The sequence below is a fragment of the Phacochoerus africanus genome, chromosome 10, assembly GCF_016906955.1.
Source record: "Phacochoerus africanus isolate WHEZ1 chromosome 10, ROS_Pafr_v1, whole genome shotgun sequence".
Taxonomy (NCBI): Eukaryota; Metazoa; Chordata; class Mammalia; order Artiodactyla; family Suidae; genus Phacochoerus; species Phacochoerus africanus.
Window position 1 is genome coordinate 103238358 of NC_062553.1, and position 19392 is coordinate 103257749.

Sequence of the window (19392 nt, forward strand, 5' to 3'; positions counted from 1 at the left end):
AGGAAGATACTATAATTACTTCCGCCTTTGTCTCATGAGGACGCACAGAGAGGCTAAGTAACACAGCCTGTGGGTAGGTGGGTAGGATTTGAAACCTGGTACTCTGTCTTCCCTTCTACTCTCTGAACCCCTGTGCTCTGATACCTTAGAGCCGAGATAAGTTATAAAGGAGTAAATTCACATTTTAAAAACCTTCCATATGTCTGAATATTTAGATGTTTTTGAAACTGCTAAAAAAATTGCAAAATACATTTTAGAGTTACTTATATAACATATGTCTTGATATATATATATTTTTTCTCCTTATAGCCACACCTGCAGCATATGGAAGTTCCTGGGTTAGGAGTCAAATCAGAGCTGCTGCTGCAGGCCTGCACTACAGCCACAGCAACACCAGATCTGAGCCTTATCTATGACCAGTCCTACAGCTTGTGGCAATACCTGCTCCTTAACCCACTGAGCAAGGCCAGGGGTTATTCCTGCATCTTCATAGACGCTATTTCAGGTTCTTAACTCAGCCACAACAGGAACTCCTTGATCTTTTTTAATTTCCCAAACTATCTTTAATTTGCTACAAAGCATTGCACCTTCTCCTTCATATAAAGATGATGTCTAGATAATATCCATCCTGGCCGATTTTCCCTTTAGTTCCTTTCTCCTCATCTGAGCTGCTAGCCAATGTGTTAAAAATGAGATAATATTTAGATCCCCTGAAATTAAAATCTGTAGTATTTCAGAATCAGAGCATGGCCAGTTAGGTGTAGGGTAACTTTTTTAGTAGGTAGGAGTTTCTGTGCTGTTCAATCCACAAACTATACAGGTTGTTTTTCTGCTACCTCTGGTGAAGACTAACCTGCTTTCCAGTGTGCATGTGTCACCCAGCAATAAAATAGAATGTGTTGTTGCCTTTTGACTCATACAAAGGTTCTTTTGAGCTATTTTTTTGAATTATTTCTATTTAGCCTCTCTATCTGTATGTATTCATGATTTCATTAGTTATATATTTCTGGGTAACAAATTTTCCCCACATTTTCACAGCTTAAAACAACAAACATTTATTATTTCATGCATTTCCTGAGGGTCAGGAATTCAGGAGCTACTTAGCTGGGTGGTTCTGGAGTTCTGGCGCAGGGATTCCTACAAGGTTGTGGTCAGGCAGTCAGGGGCTGTTTGGTCTCTGAAGATTTCATTAGGGCTGAAGATTTCATTAGGGCTGGAGATTCCACTTCCAAGTTCACTCCTAGCTATTAGCAGGAGGCTTCAGTTTTTAACCATGTAAGCCTTCCCTAGGGCTCCTCATGACATAGAAAAGTAGCTTGCTTCTCCCAGAGAGAGTGGTGTGAAAGAGTGCACCAATATTTTATAACCTAATTTTAGAAATGACGTAAGGAAAAAAAAAAAAAAAGAGTTCCCATCATGGTTCAGTGGTTGCAGGTTCAATCCCTGACCTCACTCAGTGGGTTAAGGATCTGGTGTTGCTGTGAGCTGTGGTGTAGGTCGCAGACATGCCTCGGATCCGCGTTGCTGTGGCTCTGGCACAGGCCGGCAGCTACAGGTGAAATTAAACCTGTAGCCTAGGAGCCTCTATATGCCGTGGGTGTGGCCCTAGAAAAGACCAAGAAAAAGGAAAAAAGAAAAAGAAATGACGTAAGATACCCTCATTTCTGTAGGATGACCATAGACGCAAAACAGCATGGCACAGTGTAGGAGGAGACTGCACAGGAGTGTGGATACCAGGAGGTGGGTCATGTTAGGAGGTCATTGTCAAGGCCGGCCAAGGCAGTGATCAGTGGGGGAAATGCGATTATTGAGGGATGAGGTAAGGTCAGAATCATTGACAAAACAAAGCCTCAATATAGAAACAGAAAAATGTAGAACCCAGCCAGTTCAGATACTGTTAAAGAAGGCAATTTTAAGCAGTAGGTTCCTGACCCTTAACCTCACTGGCTGAGCAGTGTATTTAGTTCATTCCTTCTGCTGTGTGCCAGGGCATCTGCTCAACTTTGAAGATGTTATTGTTAAAAACATGATCTAGTTTCTGTCTTCACAGCAATAAAAATAATCTTTAAAACTCTGTTCCTCTTTATGAGTTAATGGTAATACCTACCTCACTGAACTTTTGTAAAGATTGGGTTAAATGAGATAACATACACAAACCTCTTGGCCCCTGTATGTGCCAGTATATGTTATCACATATTTTCACTACCACTGTCCCTGCCAGGTTTGAATTTTTTGTCTTCAGCTTTGTCTTCATGTAGAATTGAGCAATCCCTGTTTTATATGTAATATTTAAATCAAATGTGTCATTATTCATGTAGTGTTAAATCCTATTTAATATTTAACTTAAAACTTTTAAAATTTAGAACTTTAAAGATACTTCATTAAAAATATTTTTCAGAGTTTTCCTGTAGTGCAGTGGGTTGAGGATCTGGTGTTGAGACTGCGCCAGCTCTGGTCACTGCTGTTGCCTGGGTTTGATCCCTGACCCAGATCACTACTGTGGAAAACAATAATTCTCATACCTCCAGAACAGAAACCCAACCTAGATAAAATATTCATGGTCCCACTTAGAGCAATGATTTATTATGTATTTTCGTCACTATCATGAGTCCCTCAAGAACAACCGGTGTCAGTTTTTGTTTTTCCACTGCCCCACCCTGCAGGAACGCGGATAGTGGAGCTCAGTGAGTGCTTGCTGACCTGCCTCCTCTGCTCACTCTTTCCCCTGTTTCCCAATGTGGTACACTGAGTAGCACACTCGTTATCATTGGAAGACTCTTGGGTCTTTTTCCTTTGAAATAACAGAAAGCAAATGCTTCCACTTGAACTCCTGTGAGTATTTGGTCTGGCAGAATGTCACGCTTTTGCTCTCTCTGTGCTAAGTACTGGTATGTGCCTATACATTTCAGTCTCCTGGGTAAGTGTTTCTAATCTCTTAGCCAGACGACCGTGTGGCCAGTAGCACCTCATCATTATGTCAGGTCTTTTTACAGATACGACCGCAAACAATGAGAGTCTTAATATCTGTTGAGTAACAACCAGACAGTCCAGTCTGAACTAACTGAGAAACCTGGGATTTAGAATAATGCAGTGGCAAGTTAATGGGAAGGAGGTCTTTGCTGTGAGGTGGTGGGGTTCTTTCAGATCATACTTAACACATATAATAGTGAAAAATTGGTATTTGAGAATTAATCAACATTGCATTAAAAACACTGAAACCAGGCTATGTCATTACGAGGTTTAAGAAGAGATATATTAGAAACTAAGAAGAAAGCTTAAAATCTTTCAGGTGCTAAACAATGTGATGAAAAGAAGAGGTATTTGTTATAGATGCAGTGAAGCAAATAGCATGAGTACCTCATTTATAAGAGGGAGAAATTAAACATAAATTTCATATATAAAATATATAAAATGTATTTTTTAATTATTAAAACTATTAAAGAAAGGGAGGAAGGGAGAAATGAAAACGGGTTGGGGAAGGAAGAAAGACTGCCTTTCCTTTTACCTGGAGATTTATTTAACAGGAGTCCAAGAAGTAATTAAATATTATCATTATTTTGACTGACTTATGTCAAAACTATACACACATTTTATTATATAGTCATCCTTCAGGTCTCTGCCAGAAATTGGTTCTAGGACCCCTTTGTGTACCAAAACCTGTGGGTGCTCAAATCCCTTATCTGTAATAAGATGTTTAGGACAGTCAGCCCTGAGTATTCATGGGTGGAGAACCCATGGATAAGGGGGTACGGAGGGCCTCCTGGACCTGATTAATTGGGCAATCAGGTAACTAATGTGTCTTTAATTTCTTAAGTTGGTATTTAGTGAACATTTTATTTAATTCACCTCAGTGGGCAGAGATTAAAGCAGCAGTGTTTCCTGCTTTCTTTTCCTGTGGTTGATTAAGTCCTTTGAGAGATGGCTGTGTACCCTTTATGGTGGTTTACACTTTTCTCTTCTTTTTTAGTTTTTCAGACAGTAGACAGGAACAAAATGGGGTCTGGCCCTTCTTGCTGAGAACTAACCCTACTCTTCAAGCAAGAGCATGTATCACCAGCTAGGCTTTTTTTTTTTGCTATTTCTTGGGCCGCTCCCACGGCATATGGAGGTTCCCAGGCTAGGGGTTGAATTGGAGCTGCAGCCACCGGCCTATGTCAGAGCCACAGCAGCGCGGGATCCGAGCCGTGTCTGCAACCTACACCACAGCTCACGGCAACGCCAGATCGTTAACCCACTGAGCAAGGGCAGGGACCGAACCCGCAACCTCCTGGTTCCTAGTCGGATTCGTTAACCACTGCGCCACGACGGGAACTCCACCAGCTAGGCTTTTGAGAGTGTTCCCTGTGTGACTTTTCCATGCCCATTTATAGACTTTGGAATGTAGCATGTTTATATGTAGCTTTTATTTTTCTACATTATCAGATTTAAAATGCTTAGTGTCAACCATTTGTATGTTTGCATTAAACTTCTGTAAATATGTTCTTTGTTTTAAATCATGGTAGGACCAACGTATGCAAGGATGATACATAAATAATCATCTATTTCATTGCACTTTGCTGTTGAGCAACGTATGTTAACACTGTTGACATCATCTGAAACCCACGGAAAATCCCATGATAATTTTACCTCTAGGAAGTCAATCAGTGAGTGAAAATAAAACAAATGAAAACTGTTTATCCATGCTTATGAAATGAGATTTCACACTGTGCCACTTTGGCCCACTGTAAAAATTTTTAGAATTTTTGCACTAGCATTATTTCATTTAATCCTTACAGTTGCTCCCAAAGTAGTAGTGGTATACCCATTTTGCAGAAAACGCTGAATTCAAGTTTATACAGCCTAAAAGCGGTGGAGCAGAGCTTTTTGCCCCAGTTACTCTGACATGTAATTTTGCTATCTAGATTTCCCCAGAGAAAGAGAGGAATGCTGAGCCTGATAGTCAGTATTTTATCTAGAAAAGTCAGAAGCCAGCTAACCTTTCCTTCCTCCCTTCTGTCCTTTCTTTCTCTCTCCCTCCCTCTCTTTCTTTCTCTTTCCTTATACTTTTATTATTTTTTAATGGCTGCACCTGTGGCGTATGGAAGTTACTGGGCGAAGGATTGAATATGAGCTGCTGCTGTGACATACGGTGCAGCTATGGAAACACTGGATCCTTTAAGCCACTCCACTGAGCCACGGATTGAACCTACATCTCTGCAGAGACCCAAGCCAGTGCCGTCAGATTGTTCACCCACTATACCACAGTGGGAACTCGCAGCTTGTACTCTTTTGCCAGCTCTTAAATGTCTGAGTTCTCCCACTTCCTCTACATGTGCATTTTCCCTTTGCCAGGTTCTTCCTATTTATGTCCTTTGAATCTGAGCTAAGTTGGCACATTACTAGGAAGCCATCCCTGAACCCTGGAGGAGGTCAACACTTTCCATTACATGCTCCATTAGCACCAGGTTCCTCTGTCCTCTTATTCATCAAATCACCTTCCATTTCTTTGGTGATTGATTAATGGCAGACTCCACTCCCAGTCCATAAGCTCTTTGAGGATAGGTACTGTATTTGTTTTATTTCACTGTTATACTTAGTCCTTACATAGATCTTAGTATATAAAGTGCTCAAAAAACTCTCCTTTCAAATGAATTACTTTTCTCTATCAGAAGTGTTTCATTTTACTTAAAATAAAAACTAAGGTAAGAGTTTTCTTATGCCATATGGGTTAAAGATCTGGCATTGTCACTGCAGTGGCTTGGGTCAGTGCTCTAGTACAGATTTGATCCCTAGCCCGGGAACTTCCAAATGCCACAGGCATGGCTAAAAAAACCAAAAAATACAAAAACCTAATGTAGAATTAAGAGTTACTGATGTTTTAGGATTATTACTCTGAAATTATCTATAGGATGTTTAATGTTATGTTTTTTGTCTAAGTTAGTATGTTTTCTTTGACAAGTTATTTACAATATACCTTCAGTTTTTTTCAAATAAATTTTATTGTAACACTAAAAAACCTTTAAGTTTGATTATATCAGTTAAGGTTCTCCAGAGAAACAGAATAAATAGGATGTGTGTTTATGTGTGTGTGTGTGTGTGTGTGTGTGTGTATATAAAGTGATTCATTGTAAGGTATTGACTCACATGATTGTGGAGGCTGACAGGTCCCAAGAGCTGCGGGTGAGTCAGCAAAGTGGGAGACCAAGGGGAGCCAGTGGTGGAGTTCCAGTGTGGGTCTGAAGGCCTGAGAACCAGGATATCCAGTGGTGTAATCCAAGCCTAAAGGTGCTCAGCTTGAGACACAGGAAGAGCTAATATTTTAGCTTGAGTCTGAAGGCAGAAAAAAGCCAGTGTCCTACTTTAAAAGCAGTCAAGCAGCAGGTCTCTCTTACTGGTAGGCCAGCTTTTATTCTGTTCAGGTCTTCAACTGATTAGATGAGGCCCACCCACATTGTGAAAGACTGTCCGTTTTTCTCAAGTCTGCTGATTTACTTGTTGACCTCATCCAGTGACACTCGCACTGACACACCCAGAGTAATGTTTGACCAAAAATCTGGGCACCCTGTGGTCCAGTCAAGTTGACACATAAAATATACCATTATATTGATCAAATGAACAAATGTCTTAAAGGTTTCTACTTTCAGTCTTTTTCCCTGTCATATTAGCTTGATGGGGTTGCCTTATAATTTTCCTCAAATGCTGCAATTCACAGGGCACATTTATTCTATGCCTAACTTTGCAGTCCCTCCACTGTTGAAGCTGCTTTTTCTGTCTAGTTTCTGCAACTTTTCCTGAATACTCAATGTTCTAGCTAAGTTTGTTTTATTCATAGCATAAATACACCCTCTGCAATGCTGTGACTTTGCCTATGTTGTTTTTTTCTCTACTTTAATAAACCCATTTACTTATGATCTTATCTTGTCAAAACCCATCCAGCTTACAAGGTTAAGAGTGAATTTTAAATGCTGTTGTAAAACTGCCTCCCCAAATTCTACAGCTGCTCCTCTCTGCACAACTTTCTTGGCCCTTTTTGTTCTTTATTATAATTTAACCAATTTGTTCTATTTCCACTGAGAGCATTTGAAGTCCTTCAGGGCAGGAACAGATATGGGTATTCTTGTGAGTTGTGGGTATTCTGTAGGTATTCATAATACTCTGTATTATGTGCTATGTAAATGTATCAAATGAATGTTCTATTTCTCTAATAGGTTTTTAAAATTAACTCTTGGTATATTAAGTGGGGTATGCTTGGCCTGACTCTGATATTCTTTGTGGGAAGCACATATGCTAGTCTAATTTGTCTTATTTCCCTTTGGTTAAAGTGCTCCTAATTGTTGGCTAACTTTTGGGTTCCTGAGTATTTGTTAGGACAGGGAAATGTATTCTACAACCGTTTTTGTAGTGAGTTCACTTTCCTGAATGACATTCTTGCTTTTACTGTCTTATTAATTCAAAAGGAAATTACACTTTTTTTCTCTTACTTAGTTCAATTCAGCAGATCCTTTGTTGACAGACTCCCATGAACAAGGTGCTATGTCAGTATTGTGTTGAGATTCATACAAAGAGGCATATGATATATAGCACCCGCCCTCAGGGAGCTAACAGTCTTTGGGGAAGGGAGGCACCGGGTGAAAGGAGAGGCGTCCGCTTAGCTAATTCTTACGTAGTTTAGTCCCTTCTCCTATGCAGTTTACAGCCTAGACGGGAATACCACAAAATAAACAAACATCAAGGTGGTCAGTACTTTGATAGGGACAGCATAGATGGTTAGGGAGGAATGTTTGGGGTACCTGTAGATATGTAGCTCAGACTTGCTTATATAATGATTTGGTTGAAACTCTTTTCTGATGTGATGTTGACCAGTATTTGGTCAATTAAGTTAAAAGGTTAGTGGCTCAGTGGGAGTGAACCTGACTAATATCCATGAGGATACGGGTTTGATCCCTGGCCTTGCTCAGTGGATTAAGGATGTATGTAGCATTGCTGAGCTGTGGTGTAGGTCACGGATATGACTCAGATCCACTGTTGCTGTGGCTATGGTGTAGGCCAGCAGCTACATCTCTGATTCAGTTGCTAGCCCTGGGAACTTCAATATACCACTGGTATGGCCCTAAAAAGACAATTGATCAATCAATCAATAAAAGATTGTCCTAATAGGAATTATAGAATTGATATTTCAACTATTTTACTTTTACTTGAGTTTTTTGTTTGTTTTTAGGGCTGCACTCACAGCATATGAAGGTTCCCAGGCTAGAGGTCTAATCAGAGCTACAGCTGATGGCCTACACCAAAGCCATAGCAGTGCCAGATCCGAGCCACATCTTCAACCTACACCACAGCTCATGGCAATGCCGGATCCTTAACTCACTGAATGAGGTCAGGGATTGAACCTGCAACTTCATGGTTCCTAGTCCAATCCATTTCCTTTGAGCCACGATGGGAACTCCTGCTTGTTTTATAAATACACATTTATTTGCTAGTTTTTTGATCTATGATGAAAACCTTTTTATTCTGCATTTAGGTTCTCTCACTATTTTGCTACCATATACATTTTTTTAATAAACACTTTGTATAGTATCCAGTTTTGCTAGAATACTTCAAAGGTAAGGCTGTAAAAAGTTTGTCAAATTACACAAAGCAAAGCAATTATAAAAAATGGGAGGAAATCACAAAACTAGGAGGATTCTGCACTGAGGGGAAAGAGCAGTGACACAAACATGTGATGACTCTAAAAGTTTTCCCTTGGACATGGTTCATTTTGCTTCTAACCAGTCATCATTCGACCAGTTTTATGCGGCGTGTCAACTAAATCTGGGAGCCAGTTAACTGAAGGTCCAGTTAAAAGAGCTTCTACTATAAAATAGAGCAAAGAAAAAGGAGTGGAATTTTGCCATTTGCAGCAACGTGCTTATTATGCTAAGTGAAATAAGTCAGAGAAAGACAAGTACTGTATGATATCACATGTGGAATCTAGAAAATACAACAAACTAGTGAATATAACCAAAAAGGAGCAGACTCACAAATATGCAGAACAGACTAGTGGTTACCAGTGGGGAGGGGGAGGGAGGGGTATTTTGAGGGAGGTAGAGTGGAGAGCACAAACTAGTGGGTGTAAGATAGGCTAAAGGACACCCTGTACAACACAGGAATATAGCCAATATTTTGTAATAACTGTAAATAGCCACCTGTATATATTATATATAAAAAATAGAGCAAATATATTGTAGGAACACAATATACCTTCTGATCCCTTGCATATAAAACAGCTACCCTCTTCTCCATCGCATTATCTTATTCTAAAATTTCTTGTCCTGTCAAAGTATAGATTTTTTTTTCTGCGAAGAGCCAGTTTCTTAGGATCGTGTCACTTCTTTTTTTACGTAGAAAATTTTTCTTTTTCTTCTTCTCATCTTTTCAGTCGACTTTTTTTCTCTATGATATCTGATTTATTTTGTAAGATGCTTCAAACATTGCTGTCTTTGCTTAAATCGCTCAAAGGAAAATATGTGTTAGTGATTTGTAATTGACATTCTTTATTTATGTACTTGATTTTTTGTTTAATATAGTACCCCGTTCTTAGGAATCAGATTAAATTGCTGTCTTGCTGTGTGGCTGATTATGAGCTATGATTAGAAAAGACAATTTTATTTGCATTTTTTTGAAACTTCATTTTTCTTGTAGTATCTTTAATGCATGCATTCTAAACATAAAGTTAGTTTAACGTTCACTATTCACTATTTTAAATACATCTGTCATTTTCTGCCTCACACTGTTTTCCTTGATTGGAAGATGTTTTCTTCTTACTCCCAAAGAAATTATTTTAAAAATATTATTTTGCTGAAATTATTATATCAGCCAACTTTTGACAAAAAAGTGGCTCTGAAAACAATCCTAAATTCTTAGTGGTTTATAGCCCTAACAAACAACAGTAAGTTCTTAGCGGTTCAAGTGGTTTTTGTTCACACAAGTATAGGCTGGAAGCTGCAACTCTATCCATAACTCGATTCCATATGCTGTCAGAAGGAAAGCCTTTATCAGAGACCTGCATTTTCCTGGCAGAAGGGAAAGAGCAATGACCCAAACATGTGATGGCTCTAAAAGCTTCCCCTTGGGCATGGTTCACTTTGCTTCCAATCACATTCGTGGGTCAGTGAAAGTCACCTGGTCAGACCTGATACAATACACACCCCCACAGGGAGCACCCTGAGCCACATGGACACTTGGCACTTCAGTCCTCCTACTGGGAGGGGCCATGGTGAATAAATGGCAATGCTTTGATGCGTTACAGTTGTCACATTTTAAGGATTTTTTGTTTTATTGTTAGATCAGCATTAATAGGTGTATTTTGTGAATTTTACTGTGGAAATGACTTTTATCCTGATGTTTTTGAGTTTTGTACATTGAACTCTATGGAAATGATGTTGAGATCATTGAGGATTTTAGTAAGAAAGGGTTAAGTGAGAGGATATTAAATATGAAATTCTTATTATTTCATTATATATACTTTTTTCCACATTCATCACTTGTCTCCTACTTGTGCAGATTATTGATTAGGAGTCCAAACTTTTTTCTCCCACACTGGTATAGATTGCTGGAATTTGTAAGACCAAGAATTGTTTTGAAGATGATTTCCTTTTGTGTTGATTACTTATTAGTCATCTTTGCTAGATAGTCTGGATTTTCACAACTTACTGCTTTTTCAGTACAATGAATTGCACCTTTGCCAATTTCAAAATCATGGTTTTTCTTACATAGTCCACATGTGGGAAACAGTCTGCCAACAAGTAAACAAAAACCAAGTTAAGTTACAGTCAGACACAGCTGAAATACCAAGTCACCTATGGCCTCTTCTGAAGTTAGGTTTATTTGCACACAGTGAGGATTAGTATTTCCATGAAGCAAGAGACAGTTACTTTTGCTGTTTTGAAATAGCAGAACTGATCCTCAGACACATGAGTTCATGAAATCTATCCTAGTGAGGCATATAGTTCTTGAGAAGGGGCAATGGGCATATTGTCAGAGAAAGTCGAGGTTTATAAGTAATGTTGGATCTTGAAGGAAGAGAGGGAATTTAAATACATCTCCCAGTTATCTAGGAGTAAATATTTTGAGATAGTGATAGAATCAGAAAGAATTAGACTGGAAGGCATGATTAGTTTACTTGGTCCTGACTATTGCCACACTACAGAAGCAGTCACATCGATAAAGTCTTACCATTATTTTATGTGATTGCATCATTCTATGTGATTTCCAAAGAGGGGCCCTCCAACCTCCCATGGTTGTCTATTCCAGCTTTTCCTTAACATCCTGGTTAAATGTTTCTCTCAGTTACATCCAGTTCTCCTTCCAGTAGGGTGAGGCCTGAGAGGAAAAACAATGATCACATCAACCTGTATGCTTACTTTTCCCTTTAGATTTGTTGCCTTGGCTCTCATAAAGATGCATTTATTTTACTTGTGATTGAAACCAGCTCTGGAAAGAATGAGATAATAAAATTCACCTCCATCATTTTCCAGAGGTGATAGGAGACTTGCCTAGGGAGAAAGAGCCCAAGAGTGGGAAAGCCAAAAGAGCAATCTTTTGACTCCTGATTAAGTGTTTTTCCTTGGAGTACCACATATAGGTAGCTACTCTTAAGAATATATTAAAATCAGAAGTACATAGTTGACAGAGTATAAGTTTTTCCTGTGCATGAGGTTGAGGCAACATGGTAAATAATAGGTTCTGAGCCCAGTTTCTGACCCACAAGAAAGAAAATTACTTTATAAGTTACTGAAAAATAAACAGACTAAAAAATTATATATTTTCTAATTTCCTTTAGCCCTTAAATGCACTGGTTTATTTTAGGCTTATTTGGAAAATATTTTATCCAGTAAAACTGAAATTATAGCTGCATAGATCAGCTAATTCTATGTCATTCCTGACTTAGTCATGCCAGTTTTTCTCATGGTTATGGTTCTGTCCTCAGGTTCTAGACTGTTTCTGAAATTTACTCTGTGTGATCTTTGCAATTTATTTATCATCTCTGAGCCTCAGTTTTTCCATATGTGAGATGTGGGCTGGTTGGAAGAGTTCTTATTGGAGATGGACCCTGATACTAACCATCCCCTAAATGCCTGCTGTATAGCAGACATGCTTTTTATGTCCTATTCTTTTTGACCATCAAAACAATTCTTTGAGGTAAGAACTATTGGCCTCATTTTATGGATGAGGTATCTGAGACTGAGAGAAACTAAGATAACATTTCCCTAAGAATGTTTAGCTAAAAAGTTGTGTATTTGGATCCCAAGTCAAGTTTGACTCCAGAGCAGAGTCTTTCTGTCCACAGTGTGCTTAGCACTTCCATCCGTACCTCACAAGGTTCCTCTGAAGATAAAAATACACGAAAAACTTTAGAAAACGACAAAGTGCTATATCGATGTGAGATATTGTTATTTCTTCTAAGTGCTCTTAGCCACTTTTCAGAAATTAGCAGTAAGGTCCGAGGCATAAGCTTAGGGGTTTTATTTTTTCTGCTTCATGGATGAGGAAATTGAGGCCCACAGGGGTAAGGGAGATGTTTACTTAGCCAGCAAGTGACAGAATAATATCAGTTCCTAGTCTGGTTCTAAAGCCCACTGTCCTCATATTCCTCCCCTGCCTGAGTTCTTGCTCTGGGCTAGGGACTGGGATTCCACTGCCCATGGGCTGATTTCTGGGGTGGAACTTCCCAGTCAGTGTAGTAGGATAGCCTGGTAAGCTAAGAATAGTTTAGTAGTGTGGGATGAGATACTGATATTGGTGATAATATTTTTATTTAAGACCGTTATACCAAGTTAACTCATTCAAAATTTGTGACAGTTAAATACAGCTATTTTCATATGGCTACGCCTCTATACTTCCTGAATTCAGAAATGATTCTTTTAGTGCATATGAATTTTGGTGACACCCCCTGCCTCAAGAGAATGCTCTGTAGTAGCTGTAGCACATGGCACTACCTCTGACTTTTCTGTTGAATCATCCTGGACTGATTATTTCTTTTTTTGTGGATTTTTTAATCTTCATTATATAAGTTTGTTTCAAAAACCCTCACAATCAGGATATTCAGAGAAGTTTTTTGGTATGTAAATTTGCCCATAAATCTGAATTCCATCATTTGTGATGTTACTGAAGTGACGAATCTAATAAAGTCCACCCACTGCTATTTTTTTTATCTTCCTTCAAAAAACAGATCAAAATTCTACTCTGGTTTTCTTGTTGGGATGCATTGGCTGTCCAAAGAAAGAACTTTGCAAGTAGTTTAATATCTAAAATAATTTTTGGGAGGAGTTCCTGTTGTGGCTCAGTGGGTTACGAACCCGGCTAGTATCCATGAGGATGCAGGCTTGATCTATGACCTCTTTCAGTGGGTTAAGGATCTATTGTTTCCTTGAGCTGTGTTGTAGGTCGCAGATGTGGCTTGGATCTGGTGTGACTGTGGCTGTGGCATAGGCTGGAAGCTGCAGCTCCAGTTCGAATCCTAGTCTGGGAGCTTCCATATGCCGCAGGTACAGCCCTAAAAAGGTATAAAATATATTTTTTTTACTTAGGAATTTTGAATGACTCTTACTTTGCAGATTTGTTGAGGAATAGTAATTAGCCTTAAAACTTGGCTAGGAGTTCCCATCGTGGCACAGTGGTTAATGAATCCGACTAGGAACCATGAGGTTGCGGGTTCAGTCCCTGCCCTTGCTCAGTGGGTTAATGATCCGGCGTTGCTGTGAGCTGTGGTGTAGGTTGCAGACGTGGCTTGGATCCCGCATTGCTGTGGCTCTGGTGTAGGCCGGTGGCTACAGCTCTGATTGGACCCCTAGCCTGGGAACCTCCATATGCTGCAGGAGTGGCCCAAGAAATAGCAAAAAGACAAAAAAAAAAAAAAAACTTGGCTAGATTGACTAATACTCTTGGGCACCTGTGTGAAGGACCACATGAAAATACATTTATATATACAGAGAAGATAGCAATTCAAAGCAAAAATTTGTAGTCGGTGTTTTAAGTTTGAATTCTTAAAAAGAATTGTTAGGAAATAGAGTAACATCTGTGAACACTTCAGGGAAAACTGAATCACCTTGTACTCTGCCTTGACCCTTCTCCTCCTCTCACACTCTATATACTGTCTCTCAGGAAATGGTGTCAGCTTTCTTTTCAGATCATACTCAGAATCCGGTTACTTCTCACCATCTCCACTATTTCCCCCCCACCATAATCCTCTTTTGTCACCACTGCCAGTGGCCCAGATCATTGGAATAGCCTCCTACCAAAGGCATATAAAGGAAAATATTAGTAAATTTTTGCTATTATTAAGTGCTGTTTTTCTGCAGATACAGGAATTTTAATGTTCTATATTACTGTGCATTATTTGTAAAATATTGAGCAACTGTTATGAGTATCATTTATTCCATATGGGGTCCATGACAATTCTTGGTCACTGCCTTGAAGAAACCATCTTTGGGGGAACTAGAGGAACACTTAGAATTTCATTGATTACATGAATTAAATGACAAAAACCATAAAAATAAAGTACAAGTAAGTGCCCAATTGAGGCTAAGGTGTTTATATAGAGAACCTTCATAAATTTAGTAGATTTCCACGTTTCATGGAGGATGAAAGTGAGCTGTGTCTCAGACAATGGTAGGGAGTTGTAGCAGGGAGGCCAGGGGGCGTCTTTGCAGTCGTGCTAAGGAGGAATGAGCTCCATGTTTTCTGAGAGGAAGCGTACCGGTCAGATTGAAGAACAGGAGGCAAGTTCATGTGAGGGAGAGCTGTTGATGAGAGGACAGAATGGGCTCAGATTACCATCTGGCTAATTCATTGGAGCCATACTTGGGGACAAGACTGGGAGAATCACTGAAAGCCCCATGTTGTGGGAAACCCCACAACAGATGGGTCACTTAGAGTGTAGTATAGTTCAGCCACCAAGTGGTATCTGAGGTCCAAATCGGAGTAATACATTAGTGTGTTAGCCAGTGAACAGAGCATGGCAGCCAGAAATCGAGAGCATTTCAGTGCTCTAGTAGGAAGACAGTTGAAGTCGAATTATATTTTGGCTGTGAGCAATCTGGCCAAATTAAATTTATTCAAAAGCACCGTTGTCAAAGCAACTTTGTTTATGTGACTATCGAGTTGAAACAAATTAAAAAAAAAAAAAGACTATTTTAACCACTGGCTTTCAAGATTTGTGTAGTAGTAGTAGTAGTAATAGCAGTAACTCCCATTAGTGAATACTTACCTTGTGTCAAGCACCTTGCTAGATTTTACAAATATTTTGACCTTTAATCCTCACAACCAGCCTATGAAATAAGCATCATCATCTCCATTTTACAGCTAAGGAAATGGGTGGTTTCAGAGATTAAGCTGTTTGCTCCGTTGTATAGCTAACAATCATATAGAGAGACTTGAAGCCTGACCAGCCCAAAGCCTGTGTGCTTTTAGTCACTATGTAGTACCATTTCTTGGTATCGCAGAACCTGGTTTATTTATTTTTCCTTTGACTACAGAAGTAACGTTTGTTAACTCTAGAAAATGCATAACATATGGACTAGCAGAAAATTAGGCAAAACCGTTCCTTCTACTTAGAAACAAAGTCTACTTTCACTTTTGTTGATGTCTTTTTCTTTTGGAGCCACATGGATAAATGTAATAATTTTTTTTCCCTATAAATGACATTTGATAAATCTTTTTTTTTTATCTTTCTGTTTTTTTAGGGTCGCACCCGTGGCTTATGGAGGTTCCCAGGCCAGGGGTTGAATTGGAGTTGTAGCCACCGGCCTAAGCCACAGCAACACCAGATCCGAGCAACATCTGTGACGCACACCACAGCTCACAGCAACACTGGATCCTTAACCCACTAAGCAAGGCTAGGGATTGAGCCCGCAACCTCGTGGTTCCTAGTCAGTTTGTTTCCGCTGCACCACGACAGGAACTCCCTGATAAATCTTTTAAACAATTATTAGACATTTTTTTTTCCCAATTTGTTTTGTTGATATTTAGGCTGTTGCAATTTTTTGACACTATAAACTGCAGACATAATTAGCTGAAGATGGTATATAAATAAAATAAAGCAAAGCGAAACAAAACTAAAAACAAAAGATTCAGAATGATGGACAGTAAGTAATGCAAAAGATGTGTAACAGTTGTAAAATCACTCTATGTTGTATCCAGATCACCTATACAAAGAAAACCAATGATTGAGGAATATTTACTTTTGAACAGACGATGATGTTGAGTAGTTTTCTTCTAGTTAAAAGTTGAATTTTCAGCAAAATCACCTGGAGCCAGTGACAGGAACCATAAGCAGGACCCTAGCCCCTAGGCAAAGTCTTAGAAAGGCAGATAATCCCTAAAATGTAAATACAAGGAGTGATTTTGTTACAGAGGAGCTGTATTCAAGAGGAACAAGCCACAAATGCAATGACCAGAAACTATACTTATGTTTTAGAATCAGATATTAAGCAAAAAGTTACAGAAGCTGGAGGTCTTAGCTAGCCTAGTGACAACTAGGAGTTGACTCAGTCTCAAAGTGTTGGGTCATTGCTTTTTAAATCCTTCTTGGCAAACAGCAAGAGATTGGGCCTGGGATGAGGTGGGGAAAATCACCCCAGAGAGCTTGAGAGCTCTAGGGATTAGAAATCTGGCAGTTTCTAGCAGTTGGAGGTTTCGAACAAGAATAATAATATAATGATTAGTTCTTGGGTGATTAAATCTGGAAGGCAAGGAAGCAATTCAAGACGATACTTCTTTTTTTTTAATTTTTAATTTTTATTTTTTGCTTTTTAGGGCCACACTGTGGCATATGGAAGTTCCCAGGCTAGGGGTCGAATCGGAGCTGCAGCTACTGACCTACACCACAGCCACAGCAATACGGGGTCCAAGCCACATCTGTGACCTATACCACAGCTCCCAGCAACGCCAGTTCCTTAACCTGCTGAGCAGGGCCAGGGATCGAACCTGCATCCTTCTGAACACCAGTTGGGTTTGTACCCCACTGAGCCACAACGGGAACGCCCAAGAGAATAATTCTTAAAACTATTGTGGTAACAAATGAAGAAACTCTTGGTCTGGACAGTGGTAGGAATTATATGTAGAAAGATATCTAGACATCTCCATTAAACACATAGATTGGGATAATACCTGTCATGACTTTGCTCCACTTCTCACATGTTTGGCTTACAGACAGAACAGGTAGTTGATCCTTGGAGCTTGTAACGCCGCCATTACCTTTTTTAAATCAAAGTTTTAACTAGTATATTAAATTTTTATTTTATTACAGAGCCCCTAAATAGGCATGCTGTGTCTTAGATTGAAGTTTAAGTTCATGCTTTCTTGTTTTAAAATTAAAAATTATTATCTTCTTTGGGTGCTGTGAAGGTCATCACAAAACTAATGACTAATATACTGGAAAGACATTTCAATTAACTTTCTTGGGTATTGATCAGATAAGCACTCAGATTTATGACTTTTTCCTGAAATCTTCATTAGGTGAGTCCTTTATTGCTTGGGATGACTCTCTTAGCAAGTAGTTTCCAAACCCTGGAAAGTACTGTTTCTGAGTTAATTTAAAAAGGAACCTCTCTTTTGCTGAGTGTCCATGGGTTTTTCTTTGTTTTTGTTGCACTAAGTGAAGCAGTTGTATAGAAGTTAACTGTGTACTTAGTTAGAAATAACTTTTTGTGTTTCCGAAAGTATGAAATTCATAAACTTCTAAGAATGCTCTGAATATTACAGGAATTTCATTTAATTAACTGTAATTAATGGTTAGATTTGCTTCATTGCTTTGAACTTGCGAATCACTCCTTCCTTGCGCAGGATTTGATGAATATGATCATCATTTCTGTCTCGTCCTTGAATTTGCTAATATTTATTGTTTTCAAAATTACAAAGTAATCTTTGTTGTAAAAAGAAACTAAAGCAGTATTCAATAGAGACTAAGCCTTCTTCCAGCCTCAGAATAATAACTTCATAGCAGTTACGCATATTTCTAGTTTTTTTAATGGGGTTCTGCTTGTGTATACATATGTATGTATATTTTTCATGGGGTTCTGCTTGTGTATCATATATATGTATATACACATATATACTTACATTCATGGCACATTCCTCCTCTTCTCCCCCCCCATCCCTTCTCTGTCTTTTCCTAACCTAAGTGCTGTGATAGTGCCAAAGGAGAGAAAGCTTTGTTTTATGTTCTTTGCCTTACTGGATTTCACTCCTGGGTGGAGCCTATCATCCTTGTCCTCCCACTTGCCCACCTCTTAAGTTCAGTAAATTCAGGCTATGCTTTGCTTCTCTCTGTCCTCAGCCACCAAGCTAGGGGCCCTCCCAGACCAAATCCTCAACTCTGTAAAAGACAGCAGTTCTGGGAGTTCCCGTCAAGGCGCAGTGGTTAACGAATCCGACTAGGAACCATGAGGTTGCGGGTTCGGTCCCTGCCCTTGCTCAGTGGGTTAACGATCCGGCGTTGCTGTGAGCTGTGGTGTAGGTTGCAGACTCGGCTTGGATCCCGAGTTGCTGTGGCTCTGGTGTAGGCCAGCGGCTGCAGCTCCGATTGGACCCCTAGCCTGGGAACCTCCATGTGCCGCAGGAGCGGCCCAAGAAATAGGAAAAAGACCAAAAAAAAAAAAGGACAGCAGTTCTGGTTCTGGGTGTTTCTCCTGGGCATAGCCAGGCAGCCCTGGTTCTGGCTTCTCTGGTAATTGGCCCCAGGCCCAGAGGGGTTTTTTTGTACCAGTTGATCCCAAGAGTGAAGTTCCTCTGGGGCTTCCTTGATTTATTCTTTGCAGCATTCCTCTTCTTAGTCTGTTGCAGGTTGAGATTACTTTTGCATTAGTTATCTGTCATTTCAACCTTGTCCGATTTTTATTTTCTAGAATTTTCTAAAACATGTTTGTATGTTGATGGCGATACTTTTTTCTTCTCTATTCTGTCATTTTAGTGGGATTTAGGTACACATGATGACCTAATCAGTGCTTTGAACCTCCCAGGTGCCTAATCTTTTTTCTGTTTTTTGTCCAGCTTTTTGGAAATTCTTTCAGGGCTCATTGGCAGTTCCTCTGTTTTATGTTGTAACGTGGAAGTTTTTTCCTTCCTGTTTTGCATTTAATATTAATCATAGTTAAATCATTGATATCTCATTTCTCTCTGTTTGGGCTCAGAAATGACACTACTATTTAACTGGGGTCTCTCCTGCTGCATTTAAGGATCTCCACAGAGTGTTACTATATAAAGCCAATTAATGATGCAGAATTTACTTTAAGAACTTTAAATAGTCATCCTTATTTCATTTGGTATGTATAAATGTCTCTATTTTAAATATATGTATTTGTATTTTATTTGCTAGGTGATTAAATATTGTCAGTTTCCTTTTTCAGGGTCCAGATCCATTGGAGATATAAAAAA

The 19392-nt window shown here is 39.2% G+C and overlaps 1 protein-coding gene across 4 annotated transcripts in view; it reads left to right on the forward strand.

Annotated features, from left to right (window-relative positions):
- The window catches only part of PRDM5 (PR/SET domain 5), a 190754-nt gene that overhangs the window by 75279 nt on the left and 96083 nt on the right, over nucleotides 1–19392 (forward strand). The gene's annotated exons all lie outside the window — the stretch shown is intronic.